Source organism: Saccostrea echinata, unplaced genomic scaffold, assembly GCF_033153115.1.
Source record: "Saccostrea echinata isolate AGI-Se365-2 ecotype Australia unplaced genomic scaffold, CSIRO_AGI_Sech_v1 ptg000054l, whole genome shotgun sequence".
Lineage (NCBI taxonomy): Eukaryota > Metazoa > Mollusca > Bivalvia > Ostreida > Ostreidae > Saccostrea > Saccostrea echinata.
This window is the reverse complement of record NW_026889803.1, coordinates 36,582,513-36,595,164: the sequence shown is the minus strand read 5'-3', so window position 1 is coordinate 36,595,164 and position 12,652 is coordinate 36,582,513. Positions and strand designations below refer to the sequence as shown.

At 38.2% G+C, this 12,652-nt stretch overlaps 4 long non-coding RNA genes across 5 annotated transcripts; all 4 read left to right on the top strand.

Annotated features, from left to right (window-relative positions):
- The first annotated feature begins 659 nt into the window (after positions 1-659).
- On the top strand, positions 660-1,475 carry LOC133172313 (uncharacterized). The gene is made up of 4 exons (XR_009718928.1): positions 660-854; positions 1,010-1,105; positions 1,197-1,286; positions 1,403-1,475. It is a non-coding gene; the product is annotated as an uncharacterized LOC133172313 (long non-coding RNA).
- A 432-nt stretch (positions 1,476-1,907) lies between these two features.
- LOC133172312 (uncharacterized) lies at positions 1,908-2,609 on the top strand. Its single transcript, XR_009718927.1, has 4 exons — positions 1,908-1,988; positions 2,144-2,239; positions 2,331-2,420; positions 2,537-2,609. It is a non-coding gene; the product is annotated as an uncharacterized LOC133172312 (long non-coding RNA).
- A 686-nt stretch (positions 2,610-3,295) lies between these two features.
- On the top strand, positions 3,296-3,742 carry LOC133171816 (uncharacterized). The gene is made up of 3 exons (XR_009718873.1): positions 3,296-3,372; positions 3,464-3,553; positions 3,670-3,742. It is a non-coding gene; the product is annotated as an uncharacterized LOC133171816 (long non-coding RNA).
- Positions 3,743-9,674: 5,932 nt separating this feature from the next.
- Positions 9,675-11,782, top strand: LOC133205455 (uncharacterized). Of its 2 annotated transcripts, XR_009723614.1 has the most exons (5): positions 9,675-9,737; positions 9,836-9,938; positions 10,118-10,166; positions 11,534-11,608; positions 11,746-11,782. It is a non-coding gene; the product is annotated as an uncharacterized LOC133205455 (long non-coding RNA). The 2 variants fall into 2 exon arrangements; XR_009723613.1 differs by lacking the exons at positions 9,675-9,737; positions 9,836-9,938 and having other exon boundaries at positions 10,053-10,166.
- Positions 11,783-12,652: the final 870 nt, after the last annotated feature.

The window sequence follows — 12,652 nt, the reverse complement described above, 5'->3', positions numbered from 1 at the left end:
GGTGACTAGTATATTTTAGATTAAACACTACAATAAAACACTCCAATAAAAAAAAACTAGAAACATGCATCTACAAAGCAATATCCTTTCTTCTATATCCACTGTATAGAGGAGGAAACGTGACGAATAATAAATATATTTTGTTAATTATGAGGTAAGCAATTAGACATACCATTAACCAGAGGTAATTTCCACAAAGAATGACCATCTCTGTGTTCATGTTACCTTGATGTCTTGGTTTTGCTTTGTTGGCAGAGGAGGAGATGAAGGCTGAGCAGCATCCCACAGTGAGAGAGAGTGTCTTCAGTGCAACTGCAGCTGTCACCGGAAGATGCGGTAAGATTAAGACTCTACTTCTTGCACCCTTTGATGACCTTTCAATTTCCAATGGAAAGTTGACCTTGTCAGGCCTTGACCTCTTGACTTCCAATTGACAGGATGCAGGGAAGCAGGGCCCATCACCAGTAGAAGGAAGAGGAGCTCATTCCGCTACCAGGAAGCCTAATAGAGAAGCTTTTCTGCATTTCTTCCTCTCTGTCTCTTCTGTCTCCTATCCCCTCCCTACTCTAACAAAACTAACCTTCCCCCCTCCTCCCCCACCCTTTCCCCTCTTATGCCCTTTCCTGACCTAACTGTCTTCATCAGCTAAACTTATTTTTCTACTACTTTTTAATGCTTGTGTTTACATGAAATTCTGTGATTTGTCGCATTGTTTTGAATTTTTACTAATCTTCTGTCAGTTGTATATTTTCAGGGACGTGGACCAGGGACGACGCAGGAGGACCAGGGCCGAGCAAGAGAAGATGCGGTGTCCATTGCCCAGCTGTGTCCAGCCGCCAACATTGGCCAAAGCGGTAAGTAACAAGCTGCCTTTTTGTTGCGCTTTTGATACCCAAGATTGACGGTGAGCTGTGAAATGTGTACATCTTGCACTCGTCTGTCGACTTTGGTTACTCCTTGATGAGGAAGCCTTACTTTTGATTTGACCTGTAGACATCCCTGTTAACAGGTACAGGGTTAGACTGCTGTGGTTCCGCAGAAGGAGCAGACCGTAACCTGCCGACCGGAGTTCAACGATGGACTGCGGCCAATCCAAGACGCGAGGGTAAGACGCAGCTGCACCTCTGTGCTTTTTCTGTGTCCGTGTCAAAAGAATCTCTGCAAGTTACTGAGCATTTGACTGTTTCTGACAACAGGTGGAAGCTTAGGCTGTGCCGGATGTAGAGGTGAAGAGGAAAGCATCAGACAGAAGAAGAGTCCACTGCGGGCAACCCCCTGAAGTGAGGGTAAGATTGAAACTTGACTTGCTCTTTGCACGTGCACTCTGTATGCACTTGTATGACTGTCACTTAGTATGAAGTGTACATGTTACCTTGACGCCTTGGTTTTGCTTTGTTGGCAGAGGAGGAGATGAAGGCTGAGCAGCATCCCACAGTGAGAGAGAGTGTCTTCAGTGCAACTGCAGCTGTCACCGGAAGATGCGGTAAGATTAAGACTCTACTTCTTGCACCCTTTGATGACCTTTCAATTTCCAATGGAAAGTTGACCTTGTCAGGCCTTGACCTCTTGACTTCCAATTGACAGGATGCAGGGAAGCAGGGCCCATCACCAGTAGAAGGAAGAGGAGCTCATTCCGCTACCAGGAAGCCTAATAGAGAAGCTTTTCTGCATTTCTTCCTCTCTGTCTCTTCTGTCTCCTATCCCCTCCCTACTCTAACATAACTAACCTTCCCCCCTCCTCCCCCACCCTTTCCCCTCTTATGCCCTTTCCTGACCTAACTGTCTTCATCAGCTAAACTTATTTTTCTACTACTTTTTAATGCTTGTGTTTACATGAAATTCTGTGATTTGTCGCATTGTTTTGAATTTTTACTAATCTTCTGTCAGTTGTATATTTTCAGGGACGACGCAGGAGGACCAGGGCCGAGCAAGAGAAGATGGGGTGTCCATTGCCCAGCTGTGTCCAGCCGCCAACATTGGCCAAAGCGGTAAGTAACAAGCTGCCTTTTTGTTGCGCTTTTGATACCCAAGATTGACGGTGAGCTGTGAAATGTGTACATCTTGCACTCGTCTGTCGACTTTGGTTACTCCTTGATGAGGAAGCCTTACTTTTGATATGACCTGTAGACATCCCTGTTAACAGGTACAGGGTTAGACTGCTGTGGTTCCGCAGAAGGAGCAGACCGTAACCTGCCGACCGGAGTTCAACGATGGACTGCGGCCAATCCAAGACGCGAGGGTAAGACGCAGCTGCACCTCTGTGCTTTTTCTGTGTCCGTGTCAAAAGAATCTCTGCAAGTTACTGAGCATTTGACTGTTTCTGACAACAGGTGGAAGCTTAGGCTGTGCCGGATGTAGAGGTGAAGAGGAAAGCATCAGACAGAAGAAGAGTCCACTGCGGGCAACCCCCTGAAGTGAGGGTAAGATTGAAACTTGACTTGCTCTTTTCACGTGCACTCTGTATGCACTTGTATGACTGTCACTTAGTATGAAGTGTACATGTTACCTTGACGCCTTGGTTTTGCTTTGTTGGCAGAGGAGGAGATGAAGGCTGAGCAGCATCCCACAGTGAGAGAGAGTGTCTTCAGTGCAACTGCAGCTGTCACCGGAAGATGCGGTAAGATTAAGACTCTACTTCTTGCACCCTTTGATGACCTTTCAATTTCCAATGGAAAGTTGACCTTGTCAGGCCTTGACCTCTTGACTTCCAATTGACAGGATGCAGGGAAGCAGGGCCCATCACCAGTAGAAGGAAGAGGAGCTCATTCCGCTACCAGGAAGCCTAATAGAGAAGCTTTTCTGCATTTCTTCCTCTCTGTCTCTTCTGTCTCCTATCCCCTCCCTACTCTAACATAACTAACCTTCCCCCTCCTCCCCCACCCTTTCCCCTCTTATGCCCTTTCCTGACCTAACTGTCTTCATCAGCTAAACTTATTTTTCTACTACTTTTTAATGCTTGTGTTTACATGAAATTCTGTGATTTGTCGCATTGTTTTGAATTTTTACTAATCTTCTGTCAGTTGTATATTTTCAGGGACGACGCAGGAGGACCAGGGCCGAGCAAGAGAAGATGGGGTGTCCATTGCCCAGCTGTGTCCAGCCGCCAACATTGGCCAAAGCGGTAAGTAACAAGCTGCCTTTTTGTTGCGCTTTTGATACCCAAGATTGACGGTGAGCTGTGAAATGTGTACATCTTGCACTCGTCTGTCGACTTTGGTTACTCCTTGATGAGGAAGCCTTACTTTTGATTTGACCTGTAGACATCCCTGTTAACAGGTACAGGGTAAGACTGCTGTGGTTCCGCAGAAGGAGCAGACCGTAACCTGCCGACCGGAGTTCAACGATGGACTGCGGCCAATCCAAGACGCGAGGGTAAGACGCAGCTGCACCTCTGTGCTTTTTCTGTGTCCGTGTCAAAAGAATCTCTGCAAGTTACTGAGCATTTGACTGTTTCTGACAACAGGTGGAAGCTTAGGCTGTGCCGGATGTAGAGGTGAAGAGGAAAGCATCAGACAGAAGAAGAGTCCACTGCGGGCAACCCCCTGAAGTGAGGGTAAGATTGAAACTTGACTTGCTCTTTGCACGTGCACTCTGTATGCACTTGTATGACTGTCACTTAGTATGAAGTGTACATGTTACCTTGACGCCTTGGTTTTGCTTTGTTGGCAGAGGAGGAGATGAAGGCTGAGCAGCATCCCACAGTGAGAGAGAGTGTCTTCAGTGCAACTGCAGCTGTCACCGGAAGATGCGGTAAGATTAAGACTCTACTTCTTGCACCCTTTGATGACCTTTCAATTTCCAATGGAAAGTTGACCTTGTCAGGCCTTGACCTCTTGACTTCCAATTGACAGGATGCAGGGAACTATTGCCAATTTCACTTATTTAGGATTGCAATCATTTTGATCACTTGTATTTCTGTCCTTTAGAAAGCGATTAAAACAGGGATCACTTGGGGATGTGCCTTTGCACACCATTTGTAAATGACTTACTGAAATTGAGATTGGGGGTCTGTCTGGCACATGTTTTAATGCCACGTATTATTTCATGTATTAGTGTGGGCCCCAAATTTTATTTATATGACCAATCATAATATAAATAAACTCCATCAGGAACGATTGGTATCAAAATTTTATATTCCTTCAACAATGTCTTATTCATCCAGACTCTTCTTGTCATGTAATATTTGATACAGCAGAGCATCTGGTTGAGTGCAACTGATATATTTTGATTACATGAAGAACATCTGTGTACTGCTTGTGTAAACAAATGTGGCTTGATTATCTTGTGAAGGAGATGGGCGAACATAGCGTGCAGAAAGCCTATAGCTTCAAATATATAAAAATCATGTTCAGTTTGTGAATTCAGTATTTAGAGTAAAGTTCTCATTATTGAAATGTGCGAAATTATGATAAATAAAACTTTTCTGAGGAAAATTTTCTTGGAAAATTTATTCTTACCGGTAAATTAAAAAAATGTGATATTCATGGGGGTTCGAACCCTAATAAAAATCCTGAGTATCATTTTCTTTCGAGACTAGCATGCTAACCACTAGACTACGCAAGATCTGATGAATAGTGGCATTTAAATCATGTTTGTGATATGATCCTTGACTTAATGGACTTCAAGTATTTCTCAAAAAGATGCGAATGATATGTCATAAAAGTATATTTTTAAGGTATAGTGGGTCTTTGCTCCATATTTTAGGAAACCAAAAAATGTATATTTTTATGCAAACTTCGAGGATTAACTTTCAAAAAAATGGAGCGAAGACCCACTCATATCGAAAAATAGTGTTATAGAATGAGAAAATGACTCTTTTTGCCCTCTTTAGTGTGTGTACAATATTTCATAAGCAAATAATTTCAATCTTTGTGAGATTTTTGCAAATTGTAGAGATTTTACATAAAGTATATTTTAATGTTAGATTATATATCAAGGAAAATTTTGATCTAATTGAGATTTAATTTTTCACCTTAATGTTTGTCACACTAAAGGCTTTTTGCTCGTCATGTTCACCCATCTTCTTTCACTCAGAATTGACAATCGAAAGGGTTAGTTATATGCTTCAATGCACATGACACCAGTGACTTCAATATCTTGTAATAATTTATGACATATAATTTACTCAATTTACTTGATTTGGGATGCAAATACATGGTTGTTGAAACTAACCAAACAATATGATAATGATATTGAAGACTCAAGTGAGTTATTCTGATCAAAATTTTTTGTTGTCTGTCATCCTTGTTGTCGTCCTTGTGTAAACTTTTCACATTGCCATGCATCTTCTTCTTAAGAACCCCTGGGCCAATTTCAACCAAACTTGCCACAAAGAATCCTTGGATTAAGGGAATTCAAGTTTGTTCAAATGAAGGGCCATGCCTTCTTTCAAGCTGAGAGAATTACGAATTAGTTAAAAATTAATGACATCATTTCAAAAAATCTTCTCAAGAACCACTGTGCTTGAAAATATGAAACTTATATGGAATCGTCCTCAGGCTGTGTAGATTCAAATTTGTTCAAGTCATGACCCCTGGGGGTAGGTTGGGTCCACAGTGGGCGATCAATGTTTTTCATAGGAATACACGGGGAAAATTTTTTCTTCTCAAGAACAGCAAGGCCATGATTGATCATAATAAAATTAAAGCATCCTCAGGTAATGTAGATTTAAATTTGTTCAAATGATGACCCCCAGGAGTACAGAGGGGCCATAACAGGGGATCATAGTTATACAAAGGAATATAAAGGATATATCAATAAAAATTCTGTCTTAAGAACAGCAAAGCCATTATTAGTCATATTAATTCAAAAACAGGTGGTGTAGATTCAAGTTCGTTCAAATCATAACCCCCAATCAGAAACCACTTTTATATTTTATATTTAAACTTTTCAATACTGAACTGCTTTTTCCTAGCCAAAGTGCTCAGGTGAGCGATGTGGCCCATGGGCCTCTTGTTTATTTTTTTCTGACCTACTTAAAATTAAGATTTTTAATAATTTATGAACTAATAACTGAGTTGGATAAAATGACATGATGTAATAACAAAATGTTTTTACACATAAAGTGTGTATATTAATCGTTTGATTTTCTTCAAAATCTTTATTGACATGTTCTGAAGATTTTAAGAATGTCCTACAGATTTTGAAATTAATTGACAAAATTTGTAAAACATGCTTACCAGTTGATTTTTTTGCTCTTTCACCAACTCTGCAAAAGAGTTAAAAATTGAGTAAATGCTATTCTGTTCATCAAATTGTTGTCATCTGTATTTAAATTTTTTTTTCTTCAGTGACATTTTTATTTCTGTGTAGAATGTCCTTGAAAGGGAAAAATTAAGACTTTCATTTTACACTTAATCTTGAAAAACTGAAATTGACTTTGCAGAAAAAGCAGTAACAACCCTAAGATACTGAGCAATTGAAATTGGTCATAAAGTAGCAAAATATGACTTATGATTCTGGGAGGGCTTTGCCCCCCCCCCCCCATACCTTCAGTATCTGGCCCATGGATTTTAACAATGATGATGGGCCATATGTCCATCAACATTTAAGTCCAGAATGAACCCTGAAAAGTCAGTCGTCCATTCCCTGGCCTAAAAAAAACTGTTCTGAGTGCGAGAGTGCTTATTGTTCTGGAATCCAGTGCAACCAAACTGAGGAGTGATGGTAGATGCAATATGAATGTCTTACTTCCACCATTTTTTCTCACTTTATAGTCTGAGCACTTCTTTGACCTCTTGACATTCTTTTAGAACAGATCAGGGTTAGACTGGTTTGGATCCTGATGAAGTGCAGATTGTCACCCACCAGAAATTGTGCAAAGAGTTCAGGCATCAACTGTGGTGAATCCAAGACTTGACGGTAAGGTGTACATTCTGTTCATGTATGTCTTGCACTTCATCAAATTTTATTGCTCTTTCTCTCTCAAAGAAGTTCTACTCTTTCTTAGACCTCTTCACATTCTTTTTTAACAGGTACAGGGTCAGGTTGGTCTCAATGCCCAGAAGAAGAGCATGACCATCACTTGCCTTTGAAAGTTAAGGGATCAATTTCACCAATATAAGTTGTGACAGTATGACAAAGTGAGCTTACAGTACCAACCAGACCCAACCTGACACAAAGCAGTCCCAGAGCAGTCCCGGGGACTGCTTTCTGGGACTGCTCTGGGACTGCTAAAGCAGTCCCATAGCAGTCCCACAGCGGTCCCAGAGCAGTCCCAGCGGTCCCAGAAAGCAGTCCCAGCAGTCCCAGTGGGCGGAGTTAATTAATTTAATGGGCGGAGCTTACTCAGAAATGAGATTACCAATAAACAATGTAACTATAAAAGGCAGTTGAAATTGATGATCCATTTCTTTCTGAGCAGTATCAATTCTCATGCGACAGTCATTTTTTAACTGTTAAGAAAATCACACTACGCGTATAGAAACAAATAATAAATATTGAACAAAGAAGACGTTCACACCTATAAATAACATGAATATTTAAACACAGTTTTGTGGTATATTAATTTTTCACCAAAATAAATCAATTTCTAAATTACTGTGATTGATATTGGTTTCCATATTTATTTATTTTTTTATTTTTAATAGATAATTAAGCTTGAGTTATTTATTTTCTATCAAAACTAGCTTTAAATAGGCCTTATAATTATACAGCAAGGCCGATTTCCATACTATACTCTGAATGCAGTTTTCTTAAGTACTGGAGCTTTTGAAACATTCTTTGTGTATTATATTTCAGTCATGATTATTTTCATTGACTTGCCAATTTAATTATCATTAAATTATCTATGTAACAGAAAACAATAATACTTTTATTATATAAACGTTTGAGTGTACATCTGTAAATCACGCGAATGGAACCCTCAGATTATGTTCAAAATTAATTAATCCCAAAATTAATTTATACACATTTATTGAAACGAAGATTTTTTGCAGTACATAGATTGAAATTAGTGTCATTGTTGACCAGCATGTTCAGTGATGTGTAACACTGATACCCAAATAACATGCATTCATGCCCGAAGGCGATTGAAACTTCAGGTGTTGACACCATTTTATACATTTGTATTGCTTTTTATTAATCGGCCAGGAAAACACAAACAAAACAAATAAAAAATAAGTCACAATTCCCAATATTTTAAAATGTTAATAAATTTACTCTTTTAATTACTTGTTTATAAATCAAAAACAAATTCATAAATAAATCCCCCAATAATTGTTCACAAATATAATTTTTTAAATGACTGAAGAATGGTAGAATAATTTTATTTCATGGTCATTTAATAAATTATTAGGTTGAGGGCGGTAAAAAATAGCATGGAATGCTCTTTTTTAGCATGCATATGGTTTTAGCTTTTTCAATTAAAAAAAAATCCAGTACAGTACGTCCCTCTGAATGTCTTATTGTAATGACAAGTTTGTTTGTTTTTTGTTTGTTTGTTTGTTTTTAAATAGTGCTAATGCAAACTTTGAGTACATTCCGTAACTTGACAGCATTAATTAATTAAATAGGCCTCGATATTTTTTTTTTCAAACACCTGTATTAAAGTTTTAATTAGCATTAATTAATTAAATAGGCCTAGATATACTTTTTTCAAACACCTGTATTAAAGTTTAATTTAAAGGATAAAAGTCATCTCCTGACTTCCCTTTTAACTACTTTCATTTTTTAAAATTAATTCTAGACTACAATTGTGTAAATTTACAGCCCCTGAAGACATTTAGTAATTACATGTATATCTATCTCTACTTATTATAATTTTGTAAAAAATCCTTGTTTTTTTTTTATTCTTTATCTTAAACACCTCTCTGCTGAAAGTAAACAAAACAACAACAGGGAGCCTGCAAATTCAGAATACACAAGGGGCGGAGCTATCATGTCACTCAGAACCTTTTTCATGCATGAGTGAACAAAGCAGTCCCAGAAAGCAGTCCCAGGGACTGCTGGGTCTGCTTTCTAGAGAAGTCCCAGAGCAGTCCCAGAGCAGTCCCACAGCGGTCCCATAGCAGTCCCACAGCAGTCCCAGAGCGGTCCCAAAGCAGTCCCGGGGACTGCTTTCTGGGACTGCTTAGGTGTCAGGTTGGGTCTGGTTGGTACTGTATCTTGCACTCTGTTGAATCATATTACTGTCTGCGCTGAAGAAGCCTTAATAATTATTGAATGCTTGACTTTTTTTGTCAACAGATGGAGGGTTAGGTTAACGTTGATTTGAAGGGAAACATGAAATAGTAGAAGTAGAGTCCAAAATGAAGAGATCTAATCAAGTCACCTCTTGGAGTACAGTAAGATATACAATCTGTACACATAAATCTTGCACCCTGACCATTTTTGGGACTCTCACTGTGTCCAGGAAGTCTTAATTTTCCTATGAACTCTAAAGATTCTTTGGTTTCAGGTACAAGGTTAAGAAAAAGCAAACCATGATCTGCTAGGAAGAGTTCTGAGATAGGCTGTGGCCAATCCAATACCTGATAGTAGAACACAATGTTCACATCTTGCTCTCTCTCAACCTTTGATTAGAATGGAGGATTGGACTGTGACCAATTCCTGAAGTGACTGTAAGATACAATCTTTATTTGCTCTTTGCACTCTGTGAATTTTTAATACTCTGTCTTACTTGAATGTCTTTGACTTTTGATTTCCTTTATTAGATGGAGGAGAGTTAGGCAGATTGGGATCCCGTGCTGAAGAAGATTTCACCTCCCATTCACCTGCAGCCATTATTGGAAGATGCAGTAAGAATTGGGTATTCCTTTCTGCATAATTTCCTTGAACTTCTTGTAAATTGAAGTTGTTTGGATCAGAATTTGACTTGTTGACTTCTAATTGAAAGGACACAGAGCAGCAGGACACATGAAGAAGAGGACCAAGGTAGACTAGCAGATGAAGAGGAGTCTTTACCCAGCTATGTCCAGCAGTCAACATTGGCCAAAGTGGTAAGTAATGTACTGCTTTTTGGCACATATGAATCCCTGATTTCTATTATATTTTGACCAAAGCAGCTAGAGTACTCCTTTATCTCTGATTTTCTGTATCAACAGGAGTATGGCTAAGGCAAGCTTTGACCCCCCTGTGGGGTATGACTAGTATGACTCCATTTTTTTGTTAACAGGAGTACAGAGAGCAGGGATGGACTACAGCCAACCATTGAAGTAATATTAATGGTAAGATTCATATTTTTTATGACTTATTTTTAAGAAAGATTGCAAATTTTAAAAATTTCTTTCTATTTTATAAAAGCAGGATAAGGAATTCCTGTATTTAAGAAATGAATGTAATATTTTTTTCTTTGACCGAAGTATCAAAGAAAAATTTGGACGGAAAATGTCATCAATGCGCGTAGTGCATTGATGAAAACGTTTTCCGTCCAAATTTTTCTTTGATACTTCAGTCAAAGAAAAAAATATTGCTTTCATTTCTTATCATTTAATTATGATTTAAAAATAATAAAATGAAACTTTCTTTCACTTTAATATTTAATTTACACATCAAAGACTGTGCATAGGTATACAACACAACAACGTTTCTGAAATTCAAAATTGCTGAATGTATAGATCTACACGCATTGATGGAATTTTTCTTTCAAGTTTCTTTGAAACATCGAGCAAAGAAAAAATTATAAGATTTATATCTTATCATTTAATATTTATCTTTCAATGATGAATTTTACCTGAGAACGAATGACTGTCCAACATACAGGCCTACCTTAGTTAGGCTACCTAAATTTTCAGATGCATAGTAATACATAACGAAGAAACAACGTTCTCAAATATTGTTGTGTCATATACCAGCACTGTCTAACAATAACAGTTTAACACAAAAAACTTACCTGTTGTGTTATTAATTTTTGCTATATCCCAGTGGGTATATTTTCCCCGGTAAGCTGATATATCTTTAGGTTCGTAAATGCAAAGGGAAACTACTCAAAGAGAACCCTAACAACTCTTTCTAGGTCACAGAAATTTTGGATTTCATTTGCGCATCTCTTCATCTCAAACCGAACAAATAAATACGTATCACAACCTGTCCATGCATAACACAACATGCTGTAAAATCTTGAAGAGTCTGTTGTCGACTGTGAACATTGAAAGAATTCCGTGCTTGCTCAGTGGCATTTCCCCGCTTTGGTAGCATAAAAACATTTTTTCACAGTTGTATTATTCATACCAGTTATCACAAAGATAAACATTAAACATACATATGATGATTTCTTTCCTTCTTTTCCGCAACTGCATTGTTGTCATGCAGACGATCTGAATTGTTTAGCAAAGGGGGATAATTCGAAAAGAAACGAAAGTAGAAAATAACTCAGGAACGTAACGGATAAGTTTTGAAATTCAGGAAAAGAGAGTAAATGCATTTTATTTTTCTTTCATAAAGTAATCTAGAAGTGGGAAATATACATGAAAAGCCAGCCAAATTAGTTCCGGCTGCTAAGTGCAAGTGAACTCCTAATTCTATTGATGCAGTAATCAAAAGAATTTTTTATCCAATCAGAATCAATTATTTTATAGAAATTAAATGATTTCAGGTTGAATGGGAGACCATCACCTTCAAGGAAGTGAATCAAGAGAGAGGTTCAACTTGTCCAGTTTGTGAAGTAACAGTAAGAAGGAATTCCTCAAAATCTGCAATCATCTAAAATTAATTATTCTTTATATATTATTAATATTAATAAAATAAAATTAATATTAACATATTCTTTGGATTATTGACATACATTAAGACTGGCTTCAATTCCAGAGTGAAGATGAGACCATCATCAGCAAGTAAAAGAAAGGTAAAAGACAATTTCTCAACCCTGCACTCTGCCACCCCACTCTCACCCCCATGTCTTTGCTTCATGATGCCTTTACCTCATTTTAGCTTATGTAATACCCTCAGCATCAGCATCAAAGGTTAAAGTTTTTGGTGAAGTTTTATTTTCAAGTACATCTGTGCCCTTTATTAATCAGAGATGCATGGAGGATGCTTCTAGTATGTTTCATTGTACCAGTCAAGGTTTCAAATGCTGCAATTTCAGCTGAGGAATGACCAGGTTAATGTTTTTGGAACAGGTTAAAGTTCTTAGAGCAGGTTAAAGTTTTTGAAGAAGGTCTCATTTGCAAGTAACTATAAGCCCTGTATTAACGAAACTTGCATGGATGTTACATCTAAAGATGCACACTACTGGACTTGCTTCGGATGCTGGATCTGACCTACATTTTCCAGATGAGTGACCACGTTAAAGTTTTTAGAGCAGATCTCATTTCCAAGTAACTTAAAGCCCTATATTGACCAAACTTGCATGGATGATACACCTAAAGATGCACACTACCGGCTTGCTTCGGATGCTGTATCTGACTGAAATTTTCCAGATGAGTGACCAGGTTAAAGTAAACTTTAAGGGCTATCTGAACCAAACTTGCATGGATAATGCATCACAGGATGAACACTCTCAAACTTGCTTCAGATGCTGAATATGACTTACATTTTCTGGATGAGTGACTAGTTTAAAGGTTTTAGGTAAGCCCATTCCCAAGTAACTGTGAGCCCTATTGGAGCAAAACTGCATAAATTTTACATCTATGGATGCACACTACTAGGTTATTAGTTTGGTACTTTGCCTTACTTAAGTGTTATAGTTTAAAATTATTAGAGTGATACGTAG